Below are 17004 nucleotides of genomic sequence, written 5' to 3'. Positions count from 1 at the left end.
AAAACAACTGGGCACTGAAAGTACACGACAGGCAAAGGCGAGGGTGTCCATGACCCAGATGAAGACGTATGTGCAGGACAGCGTGGCCCACAGTATTTCTCTACCGGTCTTTGCAGTTGTCATGGTTCTATATGTTTCATTGATTAGAATAAAAGGACAAAAACCCCTAAGGTTTGTGATCATGAGTTTTAAAATGTTTCAGACCTGAAACACCTTCCTTTGAAGGGGCACACTGCCCAACACTTCCGTTTTTGTCATACTTCACCCAGTGTTATTTGGACATGATAAAATCACTTTATATTCTCAAAATATTTTTCAGAGAACCAGCTTGAAACTGCGAGATGATGATCAGATATTTTTTTCCTCTAGCATGTGGCAATTATGATGAATCAGAGTTTATTCTGTGTTCCATCGATCACCATAGTAACCTGTACTCTCTGTATTTAATAGGCAACAAAAAGTTATTTACTTGACAGGGATGGAGTTCTGGGAAGCATTGGTTTATGAACGTTGGCAAAACATTTTAACGGGACTGTTTGCTTCTCAGGTTGTTACGTGTACCAGTAATTTGATCTTCATCTGTCATGCGGACTCCACAAGAAGAAACTGATTGTAGTCAGAATCTATTCATTATGATCACAGCTATTTTCTGCTCTTATCGGTTGTTACACAAAGCAAGACAGTGCCCTATTCAGTCCAGATTGTTTATGTATATTGGTTTGTGTTCTCAGGGACCAAAGGGATTCCTAAACTGCAAACAAGAGATAGCAATTGCTTAGTGTTATTTAATGAAATCATTGCTGTTTAGTATTACACCTCTTAAGGCGTATTTTTTTCAAGTCCAAACTGTGAGATTGCCCATCAGATTTTAATAGTTCCTTTGGTGGTGCAAACAGATTTATTTTATTTTATGAAATGACTTACTTTCAAGTGTGTTAATTGATCTTTCTGACTGGTTACTCTTAGCAGGGATCAATCCATTGATCTGCCTCATAAAAGTGGCCCCACAAAAGGTGGGGACCGCGCAGGCGCAGTAACTTGTCTCCAGTGTGGGGCTGAGGAGGCTGCGGGGAGCCAAAGAGCCCCTTGCTCTGTGGGACTCAGACACCAAATCTACCTTCGTATTGAACTTTCCCTTCAGCAAATTTCCGTCTTAGAGGGCAAGCTGTAGGGAAACGGGGGCGACCGCCCATGCAGTTTTTCTTTATGAAGGGAGTTTTATGAACATCCCATGATATGACATACTCTCAGAAATGTTTATAAAGCAATCCATCAGGAAAAGATGTAGTCACTACATTTCTGACCTCCTCTAGCAGCAGTGAATGTTTCATTATTGAACTTCATAATTATATATCTATAAACAACTTAATTTTTTTCTACCTTTACAACTTAACCTAAACCATGAGAAGCACACGTTACTGAGGTAGTCTCCAGTCCCTCAAGCATTCGTGTATTCTACCTATCTTTCGTTAAACATTTTATTACGCTGCAATGAACCATATTTTACAATGCATACAAATTTAAACCTTGAATTTCACCAGTTCTATAGGGAATGTTTTACCCAGAAGGGGGAATTTATTTCTTCTAACTCAGGAAGCATTTTGTTGTTAAACTCTGAGATGTGAAAATGTACCAAAAAATAATGGAAAACACATCTATTAACTCAGAACTTTTATTTTATTCTATTCAAAACACAGGGCTAGTATTTAACATAATTATTTTATACACTTAAATATACATCATCTTCTGTAGAAGCAGATGCAATCAATACTAAGCATCAAACAGCATGTGTTTATTGATTGTACAAAAAAACCCCTTTCACCCTCATGTTATCAAATAGGTTTTCTAACCTCTATTCTTAGGAATGTAATTTGGAGGATGTGCATATGTATGTGTAAAACAAACCATTATTATCACTTCAGCTGTGTGTGTTGGCACTGCAGGATACCGGTTTTGCTGAAGTAATAATTTGGTCATATCAAGGGATGGAAATCAGACCGTCAAAGCACTATTCACAAGGAATTGCTGAGTAAGTGCATCGTGTTTTTTCTTTCCTGCTAAGAGATTAAACATCATACCTGGATATTATCTCATAAATACCACGCACAGAGTACTTATGAGATAGGTCAGGAAAGACTGGTAGCACAAGCAAAAATTAGAAGCATTAGGAGTTAGAAAATGCTACCTGTGGTAGATACATTTTTCTAGCATAATGACTTTACTGGGAATGCAGTGGTTTTGCTCTACAAAACAGTTAATCAAAATAATAGCAATGCTTTTTCATTCTAAAACCTGCAGAAGACAGGGACCTGAGGATGGAGTGCTCAATGGTTTAACTCTGGAGACCAGGTTCAGATTTTTCAGTGGCTTTATAGCAAGCTAATACTGCATTATCTCCACCCTAAATGTTCAAAGACAGAGAAATCTCATTTCCAAATTTATTTAAAGCACATCTACATAGGCAGGTGCACAAAGAGACAGGCTTTCCCTACGCACGCTCTGAAATGGCCAGCACAAACTGGTTCTGAACAGGAACCATGTAACTGTGCCTAAGGTACTAAGCCCCACTGAGCTTTCCTAACAGTCAGGATCAGTCCAAGTGCTTTGCCAAGCACAGGATCACAAGATTCATGCCTAACTCAGGGCACAGACAGGTAAAATTCGCATTTGCTCTTGCAGCTTTATCTGCAATATAGGTATACAAACATCTACCTCTCACAAAGGTGTGGTACGTTTCAATAATGTAGTATTGGATGTATTGGATACAGTAAGAAGATCTTGGGTGGGAAACTGCCTAAAGGCAAAGTATTAAATCATTAATGCCCACGGTTTATGCTTTCACATTCTGATGATCAATGTATGCTTGTATCCTTTTTCCAGAAAATAAAACAATCATTTCTGAGGTAATGGTGAACAGCTTGTAAAGAATTTATATATATAAGTTGTACATAATTTATGCATTGAAGACTTTGTATAGATATTTCATTTCCTTTGCAAATGTCATTAGTAGAGAGATATCACATACAATTCACCTTTTGTTAATTTACACATACCAAATAGAAGACTTTATCTCAAGAAAAGAAATATAATTGCAGAATGGATCTGCTTGCACAAATGCATGGAAGATTTCAAATAAAGCAAGTAGGCAATAATGATTTTGATATAGCCACCCCTAAAAATCCAGGCTTTATAGAGTCAATACTGTCTTGATTTAGGTTCTAACCCAACCCAAAAGTCTCAGATTCAGCTCCGTCCACTTATTATTGATTTGTCTGGCATGCTGGGTTGTTGTTTTTTTTTTTTTTTCCAGAAATGCTTTTCTGTTCTCAAATTTTAGCTAGCTCTCCCAAAAGAACGTCTAATACAGTCACAAAGAGCAATTATATTCCTTACAACTAAGCTATTGACTATCGTAACAAAAAGGAAAGGCAGAAGTCATGTCAGCTTAGCTTCTGACGGAACCTTACAGTGCTCTTTCATTCAAAAACACTTATGTAATCAACAAGCAACGAGTTGCAAAATATCAGCAGCCCTTAATTTTCTACCAGGTATGATAAAAACTTTACAAAGCCATGCTATTTTTAAGGAATAAAAACCCTTACAACTATCGCTAAGACATTGGTTCTTTGCTATTTTACTATAATACCTCTTCTTTTTTTCTTTTCTCTCCTGCTACCTGACATCTAAATGCCTATAATTTTAGACATCAGGACCACATATCAGCAAAAAAAATCCACAGGCAGAGCGGTGAAAGATATTATTTTTGCCATTTGTAGACAGTAGTTTCACCTGATGTGCATCTTCAGCACCTCCTTCATCTTTTCATGGGGAGAGAGGCAAGATGAAGGAGCACAAAGAGACAGCACAGCTTCGCTTCTTTAATAAGCCTTTCTTTTTGTTTTGCTTTGCTTAAATTTTGCTTTGATTAACAATTTTGCTTTGATTAAATTTGTTCAGTAAAATTGAAATTCTTTGGGTAGGGGTAAAAAAGCCCTGTTGATGAATCATAGAGGAAATTAAGAGGGAATTAAAGCCATGCTTAGGGGAAATTAAGCAAGCCATAACGTTTTCAATAAAAGTAGAATGTAGGAAATAGAGACATAAGTGGTTAGCTGAGGTGCAAATGTATGTGTAGGTAGGAGGAAAGGAACGGGTAAATTTGTTGGGGAGTAAATCCGTTTAGGTCATTGTAGGTGTTCATTCAATGTGGCCATGAACCAGTAAAGCACTTGAGCGTATGTTTGGTTTTAACGTGTGGGGCGCTCTCAAAATCTGAGCTCTGCTCACTTGCTAAGGCTCAGGTTTAAGTGATTTCATCGTAGCTGGGATCCTCTCTTGAATTGTATCGCCCCACTCCAAAGCTCATAAACCGACTAACTGAAAGATCCAATGGCTTTGGAATGGGTATCTACGTGCAGAGTCCTTGTTCCGGACGCAGGAAAGTACACGCTCTGCTTTCCATTACAGCATGTGCTTAGAAATGGAAACATTTTCCACCTGGAAATGTATGCAGAGCAGCTCTTCCTCGCAGGCTGGGAGCACAAGCAGGGCTCTCCAAAGTGTGTCTGTGAAGACACTTTATGTTGCAGTCATTAACTGCTGATAACAAGAAATGGATTCTTTGATTGTTCTTCCTGCCCCAAGTTTTGGTGGGATTTCTGGCCAGGGCAGAGGACTGACTTTGGGAGAAGTCTGCCTAAGTCTGTGGTTCTGAACCACTAATTTGGGCTGATTAGCTTGTGAAAAGACCACAAGTTTATATCTTACATATTTTTCCCCACCTTCTCATCCCTAGGAGTCCATTCAGCTTCCTCTCTAAGTTCCAATCTTCTGTTTTCTAGGGCAGAAAGAAATATCATTTTGGCTTTTCAGAAAGGAGCAAGGTAGAAAAGATAAATAGATCTATAATACATATCAGTGTCACCAGGTAGCATAATATTTATTTTTCTTGACTATTTCCTGAGAAATGGGAATAGAAGAACCACAGCTTTCATTGAACAATAAAGTTAATTTCTAGTTCGCAAGATTTCACAAAAAAAGCATTAAAACGTGATCCTTGCAATGCCACCACAAATATCACTTGGACTTCTTGAATCTTCCTTGCTTCTGAGCTTGCTCTCTGAGGATACAATTCACTCATACGAGCAATTTGCAGAATAGAGGGACCTGTTTATCTAATATGCCACAGATTTTTCTCCTAGGAAGGCATGATGATGCAGAAGAGCAAGCATCTATATTTTTATATGACCAAAATGTTCACAAGATATTTTTTTAATTGCTGCATTTTATGAATAAGCTACTAGTTAAAAGGTTTCCTTGGAACAATTCAGAAGTTGAAATGGAAAACTGTGTGTCTTTTTCAGAATCTTTATGTTTCATTTATTGTCAACCCTCAGTCAGCAAGATGAGGCGGCTGATAATTATTCAGGGTTGCCAATTAACCTACTTAGCAGGTCACATAGGTAACTGGCATAGATTGTGTCAAACCTCATTATTGGGATAATAATTCAATCATCCAGTGCATTGACTGAAAGCCAGAGAATCTGGAGAATAAATTAAACAGGAAAATAAAATCAGTACCTAGACAGACGTTATATTTAAATACGTGAAAACAGTTTGCCACACAAAATTATAAAGCATACTACTCAGTAGTAGAAACCCGGTGAAGCCTGTGGCGGGGGCTGGTGGTATTGAGGGTGGGGGTTTTGCAATCATAATATCCAACACGAGTATAAAAAAAATGTCGTACCTCACCTTGCTTTTATGAATGAAAGATAATTTTAGTCATGAAGAAGTCATGAGCGTGTGTGTTATCCTTTAGCCTTCGGACAGGCATGCAATGCAAGGGTGCTCAACGCGGCGTCACAGACCAGAACTTCCCAGACTCGCCTGCTTTGTGCTCTACCTGTAACAATCCTGGCCTCTCCTTTCCCACGCATCCCTGCCTTGTTCAATTCTTCCTGCCTGGCTTTAGAGCAAATACAAAGGAATGCCAAGCAAGAAGGTCACATAATGGATAAAATAACATTGCTGGATCTTTCCAGATGGACAGGAGAGAAGAAAAATTACAGTAAGTGCAATTGTCAAAGTCATAGAGTCAGTGAAAAAGCTGCGCTTTCTCTGTACGGTAATGCTCTACATTTACAAGGTGACTGAGGAAATAGGAGGTAGAGTCTGTCTGGAGGAAGAAAAACATTTTCTGGGCAGATGAATATGAGGAGGAACAATAACCTCTTTTAAAAAGGGTTTGAGTATGAAATACATATTTATATTTGCCTTAAAGAGAGGCACAAACGTTACCAGAAATTATCAGAGTTTTAATATTCAAAGCATAGACTGGCGAAAAAATACCACTACTAGTGACAGGACTTAGTTGGTCCTGAAGGCGTGAGGAGTTGCACAGCGCAGACAAAAGTACGTGCCCGACTCAGGAAAAGACCAAAATATGGTGAACATGTCCTTGTCTTCATAGTCTGTATCGGTGGTTTATTGTCTACAAGAACAAGAGGCCTATAAAAGAAGCCATCACTCCTCCGAGTAGTGGATCATTCAGTTTGAACATATCTCATAGGTCTTATGGGCAAGAATTACAGCGTACGGAGCCCTGCTCCAGGATTTGTAATTTACTCACTCAGTAGGAAAAAAAAGTGACTACCATATCAGCTCATGATGGGCCCGTAAAATAAAAACAGCCAGCATGTGAAAACAGACGGCATGCCAGGAATGAATGCCGAGGTCTTAATTAGCTTTGGGGTTTTTTTTGTAACAACGAGCAAGAATACATGCTTAAGTTACTAGATGTGACCTAGACCGATCACTTCTGTTGTCAAGTGTATTATTTTGAATCATAAATTGTCTTGCTACTGAAACAGCATATGCTATAGCAGAAAGGCTGAGCTATTCCAATTCTGGAACTACGGAAACAACATGCAGCTCTTAAGTGTCTGTTTTAACTGTGCCCATGAATATAAATGCTATAGTAGTCAATAACTTCTTAATTATTTTTTTTTTAAAGACTAAAGCAGTATAACACTATTCGTGGATGCTACCCGCTAGTTCAGGAGTACCAGATAACAGAAACTGCTGGAGAAAAAAAAAACGCTTTTCACATAATTAGTAGAAACCTTAACATTGATAAGTTAAACTTTCTCATTAAAACTTTCCCTGATAAAAAAGCAACAAGCTTAGAGGTAATAAGTTCTTTTTTTTTTTTTTTTTTTTAACATAAAGCAAGAGCTCAGAAGTACTGGATAAATTCAGCGTAAGGGCCTCTCAGGAGGGGTCAGCTCAGGTAAATGAAGTTACTCTTTGCTAGAAGATTGGAGGCTAGACTCCAGCTGCCAGCAGTTACTAATAAGGAAGGGGGCGATGTCTGGAGTTACGGAGTTTGTCTTCCCAAGTAACCATTATGTGTATGGAGCCCTGCTTTCCTGGAGGTGGCTGAACACCTGCCTGCTGATGGGAAGTGGTGAATGAATTCCTTGTTTTGCTTTGCTTGCACACGCGGCTTTTGCTCTACCTATTAAACTGTCTTTAGCTCAACCCACAGGTTTTCTCACTTTTCTGATTCTCTCCCCCATCCCACTGGGGGTGGGAGTGAGCGAGTGGCTGTGGGGTGCTTAGTTGCTGTCTGAGGTTAAACCATGACAATATATTATGTACTACAGTTATAAATGGCTAATTAAATTACATAGGCTACAGTCACAGTAGAGAGTGACAATAGATTATGAAACTCCATTAGAATACTGAATATTTCACTATCTAGCTATCTAGATAAATCTGATTTTAGAAATGCTTTGATAAGGCAAAAGCATTATCGACTCACTTCCAGGACGGTCTAGAGAGCCGTCATTTCAGAGGTTAGCTTAAGGCAACAATATAGGCGAGGCAGCATGATTTCCATACTGTGAAGTCAGGACATATTCTGAGTGGGGTTTCAAGCCCGGATGGAGATAAGCCCAAGAGCAAGCAACAATATGGATCTACAGACGTATACGCTGCTGTAGCTGTGAGGGACTGTTGCAGAGACTGAACATACGCTAATTGCATCTTCATCCAAGATAGGTTGTTCTGCATGAGATCTGCTCTGAGTGATCTCTGGGAAAAGGATCGGTTAGAAACTTTTTGCTCCCCTTTCATTCATTACGTTTTCCATTTTTTAAAAAACATTATATTTTCCATTTTTCTCTCATTTATTATTCAGAGTCTGTAATTGCCATGAACAGTAACCCCATTATATTGTTGTCATAGCACCATTTTACAGCTCTTCATTTTAAAAAAGTGCTTTCCGATGACACCGTTATTTCTTCAGTTGACAACAATCACCTCTGTGTTTGTTAGCTGCAAATTTAATGAGAAGTACTAGCTGATATTAAGTACTGTAATACAATGTGATAGTGTTTTGGACAGATCCGGACCAGCTAAAACTTTATTCACACACACACCCCCCAGTAGTGTCCAGGCTTGAATATTCCTGTTCAGTGCTAATATTTTTCATTCCTCTCCTAACACTGACTATTCCCCTATACAGGTGATGCTAATTGCAGCTTGCATGCTTGCAGCAAATTGAACCATATCCCCCCTGGGGCAGTCTGGGGTAGGGAATGCCGCCTTCTCCCTCTGCCAAAAATTTATGCCTGCTCACAGCTGTTAATTTCCACTGAAAGGAAAAAAGCACGCAGGTTTTAATCTGAAGAGGTTGAGACGTGGGAAGAAGGCAGGCTCCGAGCCTTCCCAGGGTTATAGCAACTCCCCCACAAGGAAGGCAGTGCAATGCTTTCCAGGGTCTCCCCCGCTAGCCCCCAAACAGGGCTAAACACGCTGCAGCACGGCCCCTTTGTCCTGCTCCCCCTCCCGGCTCTCGCCCTCGCCTCCCTCCTCGCAGAGTGCTGTCTCCTGGGGGAGGTTAGTTACAACCTATTGGGACCTTATCTGAGCATCCACCTAAACGCCGGAGCTGACAGAGCAAAGGGTAGACTGCATTTTTCCCCCCATCACAATCGCCAGTTTTTCTGGACTGCAGAAGTGGTTTTAAATCACTGCAAGCTGTGAAGAGCCCAGACCACTCTATCTCACTCTCTAGGCGAGCATTTTATCACTAGGTTGTATTTTTTACAAATAGATACTATATATTATACTCAACAGAGAGCACAGTAATCCCACTTCAAGCCCCGGTGAGAAGAGCAGTGTTGGAAACTTGGTGTAGGACACAAATTAGTCCCATATAACTTCCCATGCAGAAGGTTTCACTGGCTGCCTGCATCTGCGCTGGGCAATTCTGGCTCAGGAAGCGACAAGTCTTTTGGTTTAGGACTGCAGAATATGGATGATTTTTGTTTGCCGCTGTGGCTTTCCCACTGCTCACAGAAGAAAGCATTTATTTTTCAGTAAATGCACGGCTGAACTAATAGATTGTCAGGGATTCATTGCAGAAGGACAGCTTACTGTTCAAGATAACTCTAAAGATTCGCAAGTGTAAGAGTCTGCAACAAAATGTAAAACATTTTAAATGTAATGCAGTGATTAACCATGGGCCTGACCTAATAATCATCGTTTAGCGAACATATAAATAGAATAAAAGCAATATTGAAGCAAATAAATGACCTCTGACACAAAAAATGGCTTGCACTTCGTATTACTTTACTTAACTGCCCCCTCCTTCCCCCACCAAACAGAAGCGTTATTGACAAAATGTGCTCTGGTAATTTAGTCTGTAGACTTAAAGAATGTGCAGCTCTGGGAAAAACTGAATTATGGGTTCTATTTGTGAGATGAGGAATGGCATGTAATAACTTAATGAACTGGAAGTTTATTAGTTGTAAAAGAGAGAACTAATGGAATGCGTTGTCTATCGGTCTTTTTTTAACTTGAAAATGTTCAGGTGGGTAACTGTCACATCCATTATGCATTTATTATCTTATTAATACAAATATGTGCCAGAATCTCAACAAGCTGCAAAAACATACCTCAGCTTCTAATTTAATGTGTATTTTATTAGTCAGTTTTGGAGGCTCTATTCTAGACCCAAGTCATTAGAATTTCTACTCAGGTATTTGGCCAGCAAAAAATTCACTTCGACACAGGAGCTACCAACTTACATCATCCAAGGTTACAGCCCTCTGCTCCCTGTACAGACTGCATTCATCAGAGCTGTGGAGTGACATAAACGCAGACACGATCGTGATGACGGCCTCAGTTCAATAGCTATTTATTGCTCTGCAGACACATGAATACAAAAGGACAGTAAGATAACACTTTTAACAAGAAACATGTAGAGAAACCAGACTAACATAAAATGTAAGCGTCAAATCCTTGGCTGTTAAATAAGTTTTCTCCACTGTGTAAAGTATAGGGATTTATGCTTTATACCCAGCTTTATACTCAGCTACACTTTCACATGGACTCATTTATTTTGCACAATTGAATGATTTGCCCCAAAATATTTTGGATCATGACATGCACGTGTGAATATGTAGAATAGCGACAACAATAAAGTAGTCTAAAATCTGTTAGGATGCTTCTCCCAGTTTTAGCTGATGTTATGTCTTAAAACCACAATGTAACAAATAGAATTTAGCCCTAAATAATACATGAAACATATATGCAAGTAACAAAAAATGACAGAGTAGAAAATTCAAAGTTCAAGTCAATGCATGTGAAGGTATAAGTAGAACAAAGCAGTCAGGTCCTACTCTATCAGCCCCAATATTTCATGTGCTGCATATATCCTTAGGTAATTTTAATTTTAACCCTGCAATGGATTGACCTGTTTGCTTTGATTTTCTATTCCAGAGATAAAAATAAGCAAGGAAGGAAAACCTGCATTCGTTTATGCATCTATTAGTCTCCTGTGGGTGGGCCTTTTTACTGTTATTGTTGGTTTGTTTTTTTTTTCAGGTGGCCAGTCTAGCAGCAGATGTCTTACATATACTTAGCTGTTAAGAGCAGTCATAGCCATTCCACTTACTCAGGCCTAAACTGACATATTAGACCAATTCGACACATTTGTTCTCTTTATCAATTTACGTCTCATCTCAGAGGTCCAGGACAACAGGCTTTTGAACCATTTGTGCTGAGCACAATCGAGGGGCCAGTAATCCAATTATTTGCTTTTCTTGCTGAGGAGAAGAGAAGAGAGGGAGAGCCATCTTTCCCTCGCTCCAGCGAGCAGGCTGCAGGCCTGCCTCGGCTTTAAGCTTCCTGGGTACAACATACCCCAAGGGCAGCAGAAGGCCACTTAAATACAGCTTGGAGGGCACGAGTGGAACACGGCCGTGGCACGTTGGCTTGCTGCCCGGGAATAAATTCCAACCATTAGCATCAAACGCTCATCCTGAAGCTCTCATACCGAAATTAAATGCAATCTATCAAATGAATAAACACTAATAAATTAAAGCAGCACAAGTAAATAAAAATAAATAAATAAATAAATCGCAGTAATTTATACCGCGGATCATCTGTTCTGGATTGGTTTTTCCAGACCGCACACCGCAGGTTATCTTTCAGCCTGTTTTTTTTTTTTTTTTCCACTATTGTATTTTTGCACACGCCAAATGGCCCTCGATGCACAAATTGAGTTTGTTCATGGTCTACTCTACATGTTAACAAAAATACAGCTTTAAATGGTGCTTGCTTTTCACGTGCAAATAATTGTGTTTACTCCTGCTAGTCAGCAGAATCTGACCTCGTTGGTAAACAGGCTGAGTCGATGTGAATTGTATCTAAACAAGAATTCAGACAACAACAATTAAGCATGTAAAACGTAGCTTTAGATACCTCGGGTAGAACTGCACGTTCTGGTTTAGGCAGCCGAGGATAATTTCAGCAGGCTTCAGAATTCGGATAGCTGTGAAGTTAAAATTAATCAGCCCTTTTAAAGTGCTCACAGGAAATGCAGATTGTATTCTGGGACAGGTTTTAAAAGGGGAATTTTCAGTAAGCAGAATTTAATTACCTAACTGGAATTTTGCCATGATGCCCTGGCTAAACCTTCATTTTTTGTGAAGAAATAAAAAAAAAAACTCAAGGAAACTATTATGCTCTATGTGAACCATACCTACCACAGCTACAAATTCAGCCTGTGCTGGGATGGGACAGTATTACGAAGGAGAGCAAAGGGAAACATCTCACCTACTGAATATTAGTCTTATTTCCTGAAACACGTTGACTCTTCCCAGGAACTGTTTTCCCAAAACTTCCTTAGGGTATGAAATAATTGGCTATTAACCAGTGTCTTCTTGACCCAAAGAATGGAGCAGAAAACATGGAAGACTTGACTGGATTATGAGGCGAGATGATAAAAAAGAAATTAGAGCCGATATGTACTGACCGAGCCTGCGGCTCTCTTGATTTTGCTAGTTGAGACTCGGAGGGTTTTACCTGCATTTTTACTGGGGTAAAAGACCTGGGGAAAAGAGCAGGAAGAAAATGGGGGGAGGGAAAACAGAATGGCACGACTGTCTCCCTTTTCAGATATTTTTTTTTTTCCTGCCTGTTTGCCCTGCATTTAGCGTGGGGCTGTGAAAAAAGAAAGGCTGCCAGCTCCACAGCATCACACTGCAGCGCAGTGGACAGCCTGTCTCGCCTCAAGGCAAAAGAGAAGTTATGAAAAAGATATCTGCACACTAAGAAAGAAAAAAAAAAGGCAAAATCTTACTTATCACCAATCCTGAATGCAGTCTTCTGAACAAATGATGGCTTCCTTTTTTTTTTCCCTGGTAAATGTGATCACCTGTAACCTACCCAAACCTCTGCAGGTCCCTTGTGGGCTGCCCCGGAGCCCCGAGCGCTGGCAGCCAGCATGTCGGGCGAAGCTGCTGCAGGGCAGGCTCCAAATGCCATACGAGGAAAGGCTGAGGATGCTGGCACTTGTGGAGGCAGTTCCCATGCCCTGGAACGACGAAAACAAGTAGTTAGTATGCACCATCCAGCGCCAGGGGCTGCGCCCGCTGCTAATGAGTGCTACGCGGAGGGCTCAGGTCATGGTCTTGTTAAACACTGTGTACACGGCACACCTGGGAAACACCACCACAAGGCAGCTCGGCTCACACAGCCACCTGAACGCAGCATGTTGTAACTGAGGTGCCGCGCAGGGGTCTCTGAGCCGTCGGTGAGATATCTGCCCCTCAATGTCAAGTGGTTTGTTAGGACTGGAAAGCGCTGTGCAAGTTAAAAAAAAAGTCTTTATGGGGCTGGTAGGTCTCCATTGCACCTGCCCTACTCGGGCAAGAGTCTCCTGGGCAGGATGTAATGCCTTAGTGCTGGTTCATAGTGGTCCATAATGGTCCCCAGTAAGTGCCTGTACACTACGGCATACAGCGTGGGGACAAACAGGAGGTGTTAGAGGTCCTGGGCTGGGCTGGGATCTCACTGGGATCACAGCGATGCAGTGCACTAGCTCTGGGGGGAAGGAAGGGACAGTCAGCTGCCATGGAGAGCTGCCATGGATGGATCCAGCTCTTCAGGAAGGACGGGTCGGGACGGCGAGGAGGGAGAGCTGCCCTTGATGTGAAAGAGTAGCTGGGGTGCCTGGGGCTGTGCCTTGGGACAGATGAGCCAGCTGACAGCTTATGGGTCAGGACTAGAGGCCACCTGATCAAGAAGTAGATGAGGCAAGCAACTGGAAGAAGCTTCATGCTTGCAGGTCATCAAGGGTCAGAGCGCTGAAGCTACATCGAGTATTGCTAATGAAGTAGCAGAACACACACACACCACAAAATGGTCTTCGTAGATCCTAGCTTGGCTCTCTCCACCTTAAAAGGTGGCTCATCCTCTGTGTAAGCATGCTGCTGCCTTTCAGAGGACGGTGCGCGCTACCTGTACAGCACAGACCTCCTCAGCAGTCTCCAAGAGGCTTGCTTTGTTGTTTTTACATCCTGCCAGGATGTTCTGCAGCAGAAAGCAACAGTTTCTGGCCTCTCCGGCCTTATCCTGCTGATCACAGTTTGATGCCCTGAATGTGTAAGGCACGCACACAGGACGCAGCGGCTGCAAATTCTGGGAAAGAGTGTTTTTTCATATGGGCAAAAAGGAGGCTGTATTCGTAGGAGGTATGTGTGCATACACCTGCTTTAAATAAAGCTCCCCCATGTTTCCAGGTTAGATTGCACTCTATTTCAAAAGCCTTCACCTGCCATATATCCCAAAGTGTCTGAATAAAAAGGGGATTGGAAAAACTTCGCTGACTATTATAAAAGGAAAAATTACATAGGTGTTTCAGCAGCTTTTACATAAGTTCTCACCCTTATTGAGTGAAGGAGGCCTTCAGGATAGAGATAAGTGGTACTCAGCTGTAAGGCAACAAATTTTCACTGGTGATGAAAGACGAGGCTGAAGCTTAATGGAAAAGAGCAGTATTCCCAGCACTGTTCCCCCATTCCTACCTCTGTGGCAGGAATTTCTCTGGTTTTCTTACAGCCAGAGTCCTCTATATCACAGAGGACAGCAGGCAGAGCCAGTTTTGCCTCAGTATAGGAAAGTCTTTACGTGACATTATGGTGATACGCGAATTCCCTCAGCATCTCTGAAAAGATCATGCAGCAATCAGAAAGTCCTGTGGTATGTTCTAGGGACGTGGGACCATTTCTAGAGAATTTGAGGGAGGAATTTTAATATATTTGGAATAGCTCGCAAGGATGCAATTTAGCTGCAGGAGTCTTCCCTCCTCTGCTCTATATAGCCTATAACTTCAAACAGAAATTAGGACCCTTAATTTTCTTTAAACTGTATGGCAAACTGTTCAGATTCCGTGAATGCCTCAGGACCTTGCCTCACTACACTCTTACACACACCTACATAATACCAACGCTTGGCTTATACCCTATTGCAGTACCTCTCGATTACACGATGAATTCTCTCATGCTGCAAATTTATCTTTATTGAGCTTACTTTTGATTTCGGGCATTAACTCTGATCAGCACTAAGGCAGAAACAGTCTACCCAATTAGCAGGTGGCAGCCCCAGAAGCTCAGGACGCAGTACCTCTGTTACTCTGCCTTCCAGGAGCTTCGACCTCCGCAAACACACTTGCTGAACCCGGTCCTGGTATTTTGGCTGCCTACCTCAGCTCATCTGCTTGGATGGCATTTTGCCTGTTAGCAAGGTAATAAACTACTTTCAGGAGATGCCAGAAAAGGATGGGTTTACATCTGTAACTCGCTAAGCTCTGGTAAAATAGCTTTCTTCTGACACTGAGCGATTACATAAAGAATCTTGACTTTTCTCTGTATAAAAGTGACTTATTATCAGACAGTCCCTTGTATTGAATCCAAACAATTTGTTTTCCAACACCAGCAAAAACAAGTACATATTACAAAGGAGATTGGTTTTGTGCTCTTTGGAGGCTGTTTTGATATTGATGTTGTCAAGGAATCTCTGTTTCGCTCAGTAGTTACACTTAGGGCAATGACTATCTTACTCAGCGTTTTCCCATGTCTAGAGCAAGGGGCGTCTGAGCCATAGTCAACGTTCCTGGGCACTGCACTGGTACCAACCGTAGTACCGCATTAACTGTCAAATAAGCCCGGCACTTTGTTTTGTTGGCAGTTCCAAAGCCACAGGGGGAATCCATGACTCAGCTCCCTTTAAAAGCCACTAGTTAATTGTGAACATCCCCCCCTCACGCCTTTGTACCCCCAGTGATTCTGCTTGTATCTGTTCGTGTCAACTGATGCCTATTTGCTCTGACATGGCAGAACCCCACAGCTATGCAAACAAGAATGACAAGAATTGAGAGTGCGCTGTAAATTGGCTGAAATCAATAACTTTCTCGATGCTCCTGGATGCCTGAGGATGTGTCAAATGAGGCTCTGTTGAAGAACTCTTAGATGACATCAGGTGTGAAATGCCTGAGTGTGAAGGAAACGCTGCAGCAGAATCACGCATTGACCCTGTTTGCAAGCTTTTCGTAGCGACTTAGCATTGGACTCTAAGGATCCAACGCAAAGCTGATCAAAACACAGTATAGGAGACTGAAGTCTTAGATGCTCAGAAGAGCCTTCCAGTCTGCCTCTTTGGCACACCAAATCTGTGCTTGCAAAACATAGGCTAGAATGGAAAAGTTAAACTATCAGCTCTAGTAGAGGTCAAGATAATTTCTGAAGCTAAGCCTGATTGACTGTATGACATTAATTCAGTATCTCCAGAAGATTATTAGCTCTGGAGGACCACCTAAGGGTGGTCACGTAAATAGAGCACTAGAATATCAAGAAAAATGCAGGGATGTGCTCTTACATCAGCTTCTGCTCACTTGCCTTTGCCCAGCTGGGAATAACCACACTGTGGCTTCAAGGGTCCTGAATAGGAGAGCACATGGGGCTTAGTCGTGGCAGAAGACTGGGTCACAGTACCACTAGGAGGAGTAGAACAAAAGAAGCATTGATATCTCCTGGTTTTCAACAGCCCAATATATATACAGAAGAGAGAACAATTCTGTGACTGCCCTTCTGCCATATGCTGCAGAGATCCTCCACCTATTCCAAGAAACAAAGCAAAGTGGAGCACGCACTGGCTCATAAGCACCATGGAGATATCACCTCACCTCAGCATCGCAGCGCTGTTTTACACTGACATGTCTCCCAGTTCCGGCATTTGATTATTTCTGATAACCCCTGGGATGTCCAAACCGGGCTCTTAAAATGGAGTTCACCCCATTTTTCCTTTGCACTCCCACAGCAGTCCCTCCTCTGTGTCTCTTCCAGTTTGACTGCTTTCTTTTGGTAACATGATTGATGGGAAGTCTATCTTGTCAGTCTCTGTTCAGTCCTGTTCTTGCCAGGCTTTTTACATTCAGTACAACAGATCTAAAACCTAGAGCTGAGATGAGAAGAAAGAGATCATAGGAACAACAAAAAAAAAAAGGATCAAGAAGAAAATCCTGCAATCCATCGAGAACACTGCTCTTTCATGACTGAAGTGTGTTGTATAGCAATAGTAAAGAAGCCACGGAAAACTGCTTTAATCTAACATGGAGCAAGGAACTTAATTAGAATGAGAAGAGCCATATGA

General features: G+C 41.4%; 1 long non-coding RNA gene across 2 annotated transcripts in view; it reads right to left on the bottom strand.

Moving 5' to 3' along the window:
- The window catches only part of LOC141748389 (uncharacterized), a 38416-nt gene that overhangs the window by 8708 nt on the left and 12704 nt on the right, over positions 1–17004 (bottom strand). Inside the window, exons 3-6 of one of the 2 annotated variants that reach the window (XR_012588979.1) lie at positions 12742–12889; positions 11776–11845; positions 10098–10215; positions 1470–9482 (exon numbers count right to left, since the gene is read on the bottom strand). This is a non-coding gene — a long non-coding RNA (uncharacterized LOC141748389). Of the gene's footprint in view, positions 1–1469; positions 9483–10097; positions 10216–11775; positions 11846–12741; positions 12890–17004 lie in introns of those variants that run through there. The other variant, XR_012588980.1, reaches the window with a different exon arrangement.

The sequence above is a fragment of the Larus michahellis genome, chromosome 9, assembly GCF_964199755.1.
Source record: "Larus michahellis chromosome 9, bLarMic1.1, whole genome shotgun sequence".
In the NCBI taxonomy this organism is placed as follows: Eukaryota; Metazoa; Chordata; class Aves; order Charadriiformes; family Laridae; genus Larus; species Larus michahellis.
The sequence above is the reverse complement of the archived record's forward strand: the minus strand, read 5'-3'. Positions and strand labels throughout refer to the sequence as shown.